The sequence below is a fragment of the Pinus tabuliformis genome, chromosome 9 (assembly GCF_031772625.1).
Source record: "Pinus tabuliformis cultivar Carrire ecotype Pingquan chromosome 9, CPIR1, whole genome shotgun sequence".
Classification (NCBI taxonomy): Eukaryota; Viridiplantae; Streptophyta; class Pinopsida; order Pinales; family Pinaceae; genus Pinus; species Pinus tabuliformis.
The window spans coordinates 998,233,167-998,246,549 of NC_142307.1; the positions used below are offsets into that span (position 1 = coordinate 998,233,167).

The 13,383-nt window shown below is 39.6% G+C and overlaps 1 pseudogene; it reads left to right on the forward strand.

The window, feature by feature from the left end:
- LOC149152085 (uncharacterized) overlaps window positions 1-12,986 on the forward strand; it is a 39,843-nt pseudogene extending 26,857 nt beyond the window's left edge.
- The last annotated feature ends 397 nt before the right edge of the window (window positions 12,987-13,383 follow it).

Below are 13,383 nucleotides of genomic sequence, written 5' to 3' on the forward strand. Positions count from 1 at the left end.
TGCCTTGTAGGAGTAGAGATAAGTCAGAAAAATGTTTGCACAACACCCCCCACTGCTTCACACAGCCAACCTTCTCTCTTCTTCGATGGCTGTGATTAAGAAGAACCCCTCGGTGGACATCAAGACATATTTGAAGAACCTCTAGGGGAGAAGAAGAAGAAACCATTCCTCTGGAGCAAATGGCTGGAAACAGAAATGTTGGGAGCAGAACCTTTTCTTCCAACTCATCCATTGAGGGTGAAATTGGAGACATGTGGGAAGATTGCAAAAGCGAGGTGAGGCAGATGCTTGCCATGCATATCAAAAGATATCGAGAGGAAGCTGAGAGGGCTTTGGCCATCTTTTGTCCTAGGTGCACTAGAAAGCACCCTAGGGACGAATGTCCATTGCACTCCATAGAAGTGTGTTTTGTCTGTGAAGAAGACCATCCTACGAATCAGTGCCCTTCCTTGCCTGGACTTAAAACTGCATATCAAAGGGCCAAAGGAGTCATTGAATCACTCTATCATATGAACCAAAGGAGGCCAAATGGACCCATACCTTACCAGCAGGGAATGCAAGGGACATCCCAGACCCATTATAACCCCTATCAAGCCACTTCCATGCCTTCTTTGGGTCCCCTTGCTCATCCTTCCTAGTCCACACCCCCTCCTTGGTTGTATCCTCCTCAATACCATGCTTCTCTAGTTGCTCATTCGTTTCACTCTTCTGCTCAACCACAACCTCAGTGGAATGCACCTCATCAGGGGTGGAGGCCCCAGTACAACTCTCATCCCGCTCCTTTGCCTCCACCACCTGCCCAACCACAACCCCATCCACATCCATCTCAAATATACACCCCCACTCAACTACCCATACGACCATTTCCAAACGCGCACATTGGAATAGCTCAACCCAATTTCAAAGCTGAGGCACAACATGTCCAAATGACTCTTCTTGAGCTCAATGATATTCACCATAGCTCAAGAAGAGTATTGCAAAAAAGAGATTATATTGAAAGCATTGAAGGAACACATTCAACAAAAGAAGATTCAAAGGAGGAGATCAAAGAACCATGGGCTGCACTTGATAAAGAGAAGATAACAGAATCAAAGATCGAGAGAGCTCCCTCATGGTTACCATCAAATCCTCCATGTAGTCAAGAGAAAGATCAGCAAAAAGAGGAAGATGAGAAGGTCATGGTAGAAGGTGACATGAAGAGTGATCCAGATCAGCAAAAGGACCAAGGATATCAGAGCTATATTGAGATATGGTTCCAGATGGTCACTAAGTTGCAGCAGTACTCTCTTCCTCAGCTATGTTTGATCCCTTCAAAGTCAAATCATTTGGTCTCTGAAATCCGGATAGCTGTCAAAGCATGCATTTCAAGCCTCCACATCATTTTTTCTCTAATCTCGATGTGCACATGGCTCCATTGGAAGTATTCTTATACTTGAAAATAATTTTGTTTTTCAAGTAGGGTAGGGTAGGAAAAAAGAGAAAAAAAGAAAAAAGAAAAAAATGAAAATAAGAGGAAAATAAAAATCTAAGGTGAAAACCTCCTCGGAGGCGCCTCAGATTGGCTCATTGATTGAAAACCTCCATGAGGTGGTCAATGGGTTGGAAAGAAGAGAAAAGAAAAAGAGAATAAGATCCTTGGGTGAAAACCTCCCTTGGAGGCGCCCAGGGCAGGCAATTAGGGTGAAAACCTCCATGAGGCACCCTAGTTGTTTTAAAAAAAAAAGAGAAAAAGAAAGAAGAAAAGAGAAAAAGAAAAATAAACCTAATTTCCATTGAATAATTGTAGGTTGCAGCAAGGACATTGTAGGTTAGGAGGATCGCTCAAAACAAAGACAAAGGAAGTTCTATGCCTTCTACAGGAAGTTCTGTGTCTTCTACAGGAAGCCTGCAAACAAGCCAAAATTGATCTCCGAAAAGGACCCGAAGGCTAGGAGTCCTCACCCTTCTCCATTATTTTTTCCATCTCATTGTGTTTTTTTTCTAAAAACTGTGTGTTCTATAGAAAGTTCCTATAGAAATTACAGGAAGCTAGAAATGGATTTTAAAAGGCAGTTTGGTGAACATGACAGTTTCCTAAAGGGTTCATAAATCCTCCTACAATCCTCAAACCTCTCTCCCATCAATTCCAAGCCTGCATTATAGCCCAAGCTCATTTTTCTTACTATGCAAAAAACTGCAGAATGCTTTGAAACAAAAATACATAGTGTTGGAATTTGTTTTTTCCCTAACTTGAAAACCGCGCATCCATTTACAAAACTGTTAAATGGGGAGTTGTATATGGATGATGGCAACATGCCTGAGCAATTTCAGCCAATTCCAGTGCATGGTTTCCAAGAAATCAGCCTCCATCGCCTTCAGCCATTTTTGTATTTTCTCCATATCCATGCATCCATTTCAAAACCTGTTTCATGGGGAGATGCATATAGGTGATAGTAACCTACCCAAGCAGTTTCAGCCGATTCCGATGCACGGTTTCCAAGAAATTGACCTCTGTAATCTTCAGCCATTTTCAGTTTTTCTCGAAATCTATACATCCATTGACCACAATTTTGCTATGGGAGGTGCATAACGATGATAGAAGCATGCTCAGAAAGTTTCAGGTCAATCCGATCTATCGTTTGGGAGCTATGGAGAAAACAAGTTGTTGTCCTATAAAAATTCAACGTCAACAACATGAGGGTGCAAATGTGAACGTTGAAGTAGGCTCCTGCAGTGTAGGTCCAACCAGAGGATACCTACACTAGGAAATAAGCCATGTATCAGCAAACAGACCAGCATGCATCCACAAAATATGAGCATGCAGTAGCAAAAAGGACCAGGACATTCGACTTCTAGGTACGTGACTAAACCCATTCCTCTATTGCATGAATGTAATTTAAGAACTGCGTGAACAATGAGATGGTTGGGATTAAACAAGACCGATGGGCAGTTAACTGGCCACCCTCGTCCAGTTCAGACAGTGCTTTGTCCAGTTCTCTAGCGCTCAGCCAAAAATCATGCAGCATACGTATATAGTCAACTCACGTGAAATTTAAAAAAAGGGGTAGTGGTGGCTGTTTAAACTCCAGCGTGATTGATAGACGTGATTACAGGCAGAGAAAAAACAGTCTGACGAACGTGACGGACGTGATTAGTGGTGGCTGTTTAAACGGTTTGCATGGGGCCAACGTGCACTTGGCCAGCTCACCCTCCATCAACGGAAGTCTCCATAAACAGCCAATCGAACTCTCACCTCTATTGTTTCCATTTTATCATCGTCCCTGCAGCTGCAACAAGCTCCATACTAGCTCCATAGCAGCGAACCAGTCTTTCTCGGCCATTTTTTTTAAAACCCTCCTGCTTATCGGCATTCTACAGGAAGCACAGTTTCGTTCTACAGGAAATGAGAGCCTTCTACAGGAAAGGCAGAACAGCTATGGAGCAGGAAAACCTAGGATTTTCGTTGAATTTGGAGCTCCATACGAGGTAGGCTCGAAAAAACTCCTCTATGCATGGTATGTTTGTGCAAGGTGGTGAATTGAATGGCATCAGATTGGAAAATCAGAGGAAAAGTCTGCCTGCACATTGAAAAAAGTGAAAAGTCTGCCTACATATTTTCTGAGTTCTACACAGTTCTTTTTTTCCCTCTGCATTCGAAGTCTGTCTTCTTCTTTCTCACCTTCTTCTGAAAAGAGAGATGCAACCATAGGAACTAAGCCTGTGTGAAAGAATGAATTTGCAAGACTGTCCACTTTCTGAAAGAAAAAAACTGTGTTATTTGTTCTCTGATCTGTCAAAAAAATTGATTTCTTTTCAAAAACTAAGAAGCAAATTCAGGTTGGAAAAGTTTGAAGAGAGGAAAAATTGCAAGTTGCTGTTGTGAAAAACACAAAAATTCCAGGAGCAGTAACAGGTTCTACAGGAGGGGCAATGAGCTGTCTTTTTTAGAAGAAAACACGGGTTTTTGCAAAATTTCTGGCTTCAAGAGGTAGGTTCCATGCATACCTACCTTGATCATCAATATGTGGAAGGAATGATATCATTTTAAGGAAGGATTAAACCTAAAAAAGAAGAGTAATTGCATTCAAAATTTCTGCCTGTTTAAAAAAAAAAAAAAGAAGAAGAAGAAGAAGAAAACAAACAGTTTTATTTGTTGCATGTTTCTGCAAAAGAAGTGATGCAATTTTAGGGAAGAATCAAGCCTGAAGAAGGTGAGAAAACCAATGGTGAAGGAACACAGGACATTCAAGCACAGAAAGAACAGAAAGAAAAAGGGGAAATGGGCCAGATTTCTGAGCCTAAAACAAAGGAAGAAACAGCAGCAAAAACACCAAGGGAAAAGAGGATGCAGAGTAGGACAGAGAAGGCCGAAAAAGCCCAAATGAAGGCTGCCACAGCCAAAGTAGGCACATTAAAACAAAAGGAAAAGACACACATTGAGATCTCAGCAACACACACAGAAATCGTTGACACGGGGATTTCTACAAGAAGCAAGGAAAAAGAACAACAAGAGGGAAATCACCTGAGATATTTGCAAGGGAGGCAACAGCTATGCTTGTTGCATTAAGCACACCTGCAAAACAAAAAGAAAAGAGAAAAAGGCAAGCATTCATGTATTTTAAGGCCAAGAAAAGCACAAGAATTCAAACAAGCAGACTAAGAGGAACAGTGGAAGGACATGGACAAGAAGGCAAAATTTTATGGCACACATGAGTAGACCACATTAGAAGCTTGGCATGATAAGGAGGCCACCAGGGCCATCAAAGATAAAGAGATATATTAGTTGCTCAGAGGATGAGCAACACTTTTAGTAGGGGGGTGATGATGAGCCCCAGAAATGGGTAATTATATGGGCTCATTCAAACTCGTAATTCGACTTAATCCACCATTCTCATTAGTTTATTGCATGTTTTTTATTATATTTATGCTAATAGAGTGAATTGGGTTAGTCATTATGCCAACAAGTCTAATGTGTGCTTTATGCAGATTTTTGGTCAATTTTGAGACAAAATCAAAGGTTTAAATGAGCACTTGGCAGCCAAATTCGTGGAAGACAAGGGAGAGGATTTGTAGGAAGGTGTCCCCTTCATTTATGAGGCCTTACCTCAAATTCTCCATCAAAAAAACTCGGAGCACAAGGGGCAGCCGAGCAAGTCAAGTAGGATTGTTGTTAACTACAAGTTTTGGCAGCTGAGTCCCTAAAGTTTAGGAGGACTGTTAGGGTCCTAAATTTGTATAAATAAGAAGGCTTAGGGCCTCATTTCAGTTAGCCAGTTTGTAGTTCAATTTTAGGAGGAGTTAGTTAGATTTTAGTCAGTAGGATAGCTCTACATTTCAACACATTTTCGAGCTTTTTCTTGTAGACAGTTTTCGGGATGTAACTATTCTTTTGATCAATAAAGATGAATCCAACTTTGCACCAGCTCTAATCTTCCTTAGGAGGCTGTAGCTCTTGGGGTTGGGCCCAACTCAAGTGCCCAGTACCTCCTTTGTATACTTTTCTGTGTTTTTGCTGCATTCTTGGAATAAATTCTGTTATTTAGGTTAAGGCCTTACTTTGTGTTTTTGATGATTAAAATAGATTTTCATGCTTCGGGTTGATTTGACAGTTTGGTAAAGGAAAAGATCTTCGAAAAATGCCATCAAGCAACCCTTGATCTCACCTCTCCCTCCTTGGGACCATGAGTTGAGACCAAGGTGCCCTTGCTGCCATAAAAACACTGTTCTTACTTCTTCATGCAATTTCTAGTGTTAGATTCTTAGTTGCAAAAGTTAGTACCAGTTGTGATTACATGCTTAGATCCATTCCTGCTTGATTTCCATAGTTGTTTTACATTATTTTCTACCAATAAACTTCTGTTCATCATGCTTATGGTTTCTAGGTCAAATTAGGTCAAAGTAGCTAGATCTTTGGTTTTCTTAGTCTTTGTTGATTAGTTTTGGAAAATAACCTGTAGAACACCTGTGATACCTCTTTGCCTACCCTTACCCCATCAATACAACCTGCTCTGTCCTCTAACTCAAATTCTTTCCTTTCATCCGCCACATTTTCTCACTTTGCCCTAAGCCCTACAGTCTTGTGCAACATTACTTCTCCTATCTTTGAACAAACCCAATCGCCTTAATCACTCCTCAACCTCATGCACCAAGTCCTAGACCTCTTCACAACATCACCCAACCTCCATTTCCACTTTCCCACCGGTTTTTCCTCCATAAACCCTCAAAAATCCTCTCTCAGCTCATCCTGTAAAAACATCCTGTAGAAGCTACAGTACATCCTGTAGAACCCCTACAGACTTCCTGTAGAAGCTCACGAAGGCGGTTTCTTGAGATTCGATCACTGTGAAACTCTCTGGAAGGGTGTTAGGGACCCCTTAGGCCCTCTTCTCACCTTCCCAACCTCCTGAAAGCGCCCATTCCATTTCCTTTTTCCAATCAACCTCTGCACAGTAAAAAACAGTTAAAACACATGCATAATAATTCTACAAGATTACTCAAAAGTACAAAAAGATGTTCCTTTTCAGATTTCACTTCAGAAGTAGCTTAGTCACATGCATTTTACCTTTCTAAAAGTCAATGGCATCCATTTCCACTGCTTTCATCTCTTTTCTTGCACCAGTAGGGTTAGTCGGTAAAACTAGGGTTTGCTAGGGTTTGCATTTCCTTCCAGCTTTCATCTTCTTTCTGCAAGTAGAATAGCCCTTTTGAGATTAGCTTTCTTCCATCATGATTAAAAGCTTCTTTTGAGAACTCATAGAAGCTGGCTTGAGCTCCTAGTGAACTTGTGCCAGCTGATCAAGTGACAGTTGTGGCAAGAGCTAGTACTTGTGCATATAGCACCGTCGCTTCCAAGTTTGTTACGAACTACTGGGTTGATAAAAGTAAAGAAGGGAGTCCTAGGAGTTGCAGCATTATTGCTGCAATACTGGGGCCCACCACAGCTGAGTTGACCATTTCCCTCGAGGACTGAGAAAAATATAATTGCATGCATGGGTTGTTTCTCCCAAGGCAGCATGCAAAGGCATCCCTTGTATCAAGGATCTATGTTTAGCAGTTGGAGGTTACATGCAAGGAGAAATTCTGAAACCTTCCACCAAGTTTCGCTTCCCCTAGATTCGTGGCATGCGTATCACAAACTCGATGTTATCAAAACTCATCAATCGGACACTGCAGAGCTCATTTCTCACATCAACCTTGTAGCTCTGACATCCCACATCACATCTAGGATTAGTCGGCACTTTCAGCTTAGCTGTTTTTAAGGTAAGCTCGCTTCCCATGCCTTGTTCTGCATTTCTGTCATTTTTTTGTGTTTTTGCTTGTGGGAGTACTATTTTCTTGATTTATTTGAATGCTTGCTGTCGTTTATATAAATACTAGCTTATCCTAGCACTGTTTCAGTTTTTGTTGCTATCTCACTATTGTCGCATGCATGAAACTATTTTGCACGAACATTCGCCCAACTGGCAAACTACCTCACCCACATGCATGTTAATCTGTTTGGTTAATATTTCATTCATGTTTTTCATGCACTGTCAACCACTTCTGCTATCTCTTAGTTTCGCCATGCATTCACTGACTTACTTGCTTTCAATTGCCCATCGGTGAGTCGGGCCAACCTTGGCCCGGGTTTTGCTTTCACCAAGGTTGCATTGTGTAATCTAGGAAAGGAAGGCTCACCTTCCTCTCCAGATTTGTGCATTCCTACCCAACACTGGTCTCTGAGACTATTTTGTGCATTTCTGGAGTACAGTGGCTGCTTGGTCCAAGAAATTGCACAAATCTGTCCTTGGGCCAACAGTCCTTCCCAGCTGGAATTGCACAATGCACAATCCCAACAATCAGTAGCCAGACTGGATTGTACATTGCACAGTTCTAGCAGTCAGACAGTCTGTCAGCTACCTAGAATGTGCCTTGTGAAGCCTTCGCAGTCGGTCTCCCGACCTCCCGACAGAAATTACGCAACCTTCATGAACATTCACCCAGGTATGTTGCAAGTCAGTTCTCATGTTCATTTTGGTTTTTCACCGACAAATTGCTTTCTATGAGTGTTTCCATGTCTCTAGGTATCGCAGGTGTTCATCTGCCTCTCAGTAGTATAGGTACAATGGTTTCTAGGAGAGCAGAGATGAAGACGCCATTCAGAGCACGCTTGGGGATGTAGTCGATCAAGTGTCTATGAGCTTGCCTACTCACGAAGACATCAAGTTGTTCGTAGAAAAGGACATCATCATGAACAACAACTGAATGCAGCATACCAAATGCAGTGAATGCAAGAGGAAGGTTTTTGACAAAATAGAAGCAAAGCAAAGTTGCCAATTCAAGCAGATCCATTGATAATGAAAGCAAATTTGGAGACTCGGACTATGAAGTGACGGTGCGACATGAAGATCACACGAAGGTCGAAGATGGAACAAAGATGGAGTTGAATGTGTTGAAGTAGCGACTCAGGAAGAACATGAAGCTGCACAGATGGTCCAATGAGTTGCAGCAGGAACATGAACAACAATGGGCGCAACATGCACTCATGGATGAAACTGCCCCCGTACAAGTTAAGGATACATCCCAACAGTTGACACAGAGCAAACATGGTGAGCAGTTTTGTTGATTGCATGCAAGGTATCCAGCACCATGCATATCGTTAAGTGCACGCATGATATCCAGCCCATTCAACACATTCACTAAGGCGAAGACAAGAAGCAAGTCCAACTGGGGCTGAACATGTACTTCGACAAGTTGATGCGCATGACCACTAGCACACACTTGAAGATTAGCATAGACACTATGCATCAGTGTGTTGTCTGTTCAGCCATACCTAAGAAGATCGTGCGTGTGTTAGAAGACGAGTTGGATGAAGAGGTCAAACCAATGCTGGTTGCAACAGAGGCAAGAGTTCGCTTCAGCAAGATGTCACCATGAGGTGCACGCACACCATCACGGATGACCAAGCTTGGCATCATCTCGCCACCTTCACCATCACAAGCATGTCAAAGAGTTGGTCTCACCATAATGGACTAAGTGTTAGTGATGTCTTGCTTGGCTTGCTTAAGCCATATTGTCTCACATGAGTACATGTGCATTGTAACATTGAGTCATGTCAAGTGTAAGTCAAGTGTCAATAGTTGGACGTAACAGTCATAGAGTAGGTGAAGAGTCATGATGGTAGTTGAACTGTCACAAAAGGGCATGTCAAGGGTCACCCCACCCTTTTCTATAAATAGCCCCTCATAACTCATTGTATGGGCTTTTGGTCAGCTAAGCTTCTACTAAGACTATCTTGAAGAAGGCTTGGATAGTATTGTAACGCGCCTTGGCTTCTCCACTACACAGAGCTAGTACATCTATTTGGAGGAGTAGGCGGATGTGGTTGTAACGTTCCACTATTGGGGCTAGCAGGTTTACATGGTGTATTGTATGATTGTGACTTACACTTCTTTAATAATAAGAGCCAACACATTTTCATGCATATGTTGTTATTGTAGTTGGACTATTCCAGTTGCCTTAATGATATATGTTGTTTAACTTACGTACTTGTATATGAACTGATTTGTATGAAATTATATGAATCTTGTTGTTAATGTGTTGCATATGTTTTTAATGTTGTCACCATCCGTGTCAACTGCTCTGTCGGACATCAGACAGACCTTTCTCATGAACCTTGCTATATCAACCATCACACTCGTCTCAGACTGATCCATGAGTGTTGTTCATGTTATCTTACCTTGTATGTTGTGACTGCCGCATCCGAGTGGACTGCTCCACCAAAAGTTGTGCATGTCCTTTGTGTGGTGTGTTCCTAGCCGAGTTGGGACTGATCCCTTTCAACTTGGAACTCACCTTCACCTTCCTCTCCCTTTGAAGTGTTGGAACCTCTCATACACATTCCTTGACTCTCTGCATCAGTCACACCCTTGCTACTGACAGAGTTATCTTACTTTCCTATGTGCAACATCATGGTCAAGGCATTACCTTATGACCCACTGCTGGGACTCCTAGACCAAACAGCCTAAGGTCTAATTGGGACTTCTTAGCAGGGAGATCCCCTTAACATGTTGGCAATTCCAACATCGTCAAGACATCATAAACAATCTATTGTTGATGGGAAAATTGACTAATTGTAAAGCTAATTTATTGAAAATTAGATTAGCTAAGTCAAATATACAATCTATTTTGTATTAGTAATAAATAAAATAAATAATGGATTTTGGGACCTTCGTTGTAGTTCTTATGCCCGTCAAGCGGGGAAAGAGACAAAAGAAATCCATAGACAACTATGTAAACAAAGAAATATCTAGAATAAAAAGATGGGAATGAACCTGAGAAGTTTAGGAAATTAATTGTTGAATAAATTTGTTAACCCTGCGTGCTTCTGAGTTCAGGAAACTATTTTCTTTGGAAAATTTTAAACACATTCGTTATAGCATTCATCAATCTGGTAGTGCAAATCTCATTCCTTATTTTCATTTATGTTGACGAATTCACATATCGTTCATATGTAGAAGATGAGTGAAAGTTAAAATTTATACAGGAAAAATAGTTAATCATATGAGTGCAAATAGATTATTTCCTTGCTCCATCTATTATTATTTCTCGTGTGAAAATTGTTGCACAGTACACTCTCAATAAATAGAAATTAAATATATTAAAGGCAACACTTATAAAAAGTAATGGAACTAAATCTTGAAATTCTAAAACCATCTTGTCCATTTACTTTTCATTTTTTTCTTGCTTTAATTTCATTGATATACGTGTCATAAGAGACATGCATTTATGATATAAAATAATTATGAATTACTTGTGATTATGGAAATTAGCTAAAGAGTGTTAATAATAATTGTAAATAGAATTTGTGCAAGGAAAATCGCAAATAAATATTATGCATAGACATGCTCAGCGACCTCTACCACAAATAAACTTGGTAGTCGAGTTTCTGCCTGCCACTATATCGATGTCGATTCATTTTATTTGATATCAAAGTATGAAAAACGTTTAACCAAATTTGATTTATAAATAACCTGATAGATGCTTTTGAAGATTATGGTAGAAAGCTAACTGTCACAACACGTTCCAGTTGGCTGCACTGAGAAAGAAATATAAACTCTCTTTTGGTATATTTTGTATCTCCGTATACATTCCCCTCACACATTTCTTCTGCATACCTCCTTTCCGCACGATATTACATATCAATCAATTAGTTAGTTTTTTTCTCTTATTAAAGTTTCTACAATGAAAACTTTGGTTTATGTGTATATCAGATACAAATACTCATAGTATACAAAAGAAAAGATTGCAATTGTTAAAATGACAATTGTCTTCTGCACTTATGATTTCTCATGGAATTATTCACCAGCTAATGTTACCAACCATGAATTAAACTAGTTTATGCCAATAACTTTATGTTCAATGTGTTCATTTATTTGTTTGAAATCAAATACTTTTGGAACAAACTCCACATTTGTCAATTCACTATTCCAAATGTTATTTATATTCTTCTCCTCTATTTTCAGGTTCACATACTAGATATACATGCTCAATCACTGGAAGCCCCCACAGATAAGAAGTGATTTAATCATATCGGTGCAAGTAACTTTTTTTTGTTCCTTTAATAGTAATTTAATGTTCTCAATGTCGTTTAACTATATATTTCTCGATATGTTATGTAATCAATATCTGTTATTATTTGGCATGTCAGATCTGTTACATAGAACACTCTTAATAAATAGTAATTGAAAATACCAAAGTGGGTATTTATGAGATATAGTGGAAACAAATCTCAAAATTCCAAAACCATTTCGTTCTTCTACTTCATAAATTGTTACTTCTTTAATATCGTCAATATACATATACTAAGTGGTAGAAATTTACAAACTAAAATAAATATGAATTCATTGTCATCTAGACAATTGTTATACAGGTTGTCAATACAATCACATAAAAATATCATGTGCAGACTCGATTAACTAGCTCTACCACAAAATGACTTGATGGTTGTGCTGGTGTTTTCTACGTGGTGTCACCTACCATTCTTGCAATTTTCTTTGGTGTTTTCTACGTGGTGTCACCTACCATGCTTGCAATTTTCTTTGACATATACTTGATGTAGAGTGCACAATGGATTGCTTACATGCCGATTAGCCAAAAAAAGGGCTTTGCACATACCTACTAACCATTACACAATGTGTTATATTAAATGTTATTAAGCACTTGAAGAGATTAAGTACTACTTACACTATCATATCCTATATTAAGTACTATTTGTATTATGTTTGTTGTAGCTAAAATGTGCACAGTCAAGTTTGTTGAATGTGACGCTCGGGTTTATTAAGTACTACTTACACTATCAAATCCTATATTAAGTACTACTTGTAAAATGTGCACATTTAAGTTTGTTGAATGTGCACAGTCCCAAGTCCATCTCTGACGCTTATGCAGGGCACAAAAGAAGAAGCCAACAAGGGCTTACATAATTCTCAACGCATTGATATGTGTTGTGAAACTCAGTACATATAAACAATTGAATATTATTTATATGTGCAATGTGGGATATATCCCTTCACCCGTAAAATTTAAATCACACCAGCATAACTAATGAAGTTTAAACAATCAAAACGTATGATGGATGATTCGTCTATATCGGTTTTGGAAGCTCTGCTACAAAAGTGTGGGCTGAAATTAGTAAATTTGAATCCTCATTAAGCGTATCATTTTTGCTAGTTGTATTTTTCTACCTTAACTTCTTCCATAAATGTGGATATAAATCACACGAATTGGTGCTGGATATGGCCAGATTATGCAAGTTCCATAGCTAAAAACCAAGAAAGGAAGAAGTTTGGTTATCGTTTATAGATTACACAATTGTCTGCATCTAATTAATTCATTTCAGGTACGTTCCAGAGTCCAAGAAGGAGAGCCTTGAGTTTGAGCTTCCTGAATATGATCCATCCAATTGGTTTCCTATGGACTTGGTAGTTGTTGGGGGTGGCCCAGTGGGGCTTGTTGTTTCCGAATAGATATTAGAAGCAAGAATTTCGGTGGGTTGCATAGACCTATATCCATAGATAAATTGGCTTAATAATTATGGCATGTGGGTGGATGAATTTGAGGCCATGGACCTCCTTGATTGCCTGGATACAATATGGTTAGGTGCTTTTATTTATATGGATGACAAAACCAAGAAATTTCTAAACAGGCCCTATGGAAGAGTCAATAGAAATATACTGAAATCAAAGATGACGAAGAAGTGCATATCCAATGGTGTTCAGTTTCACCAAGCCAAAGTTAGAAATGTAATACATGAGACTTCACAGACTCCTATTCTGTGTAGTAATGGGGTTATCCTGCAAAAATCTATGGTGCTATATGCCTCAATATTTTTTCACTTTCTTGTTGAGTACGACAAGGCCTATG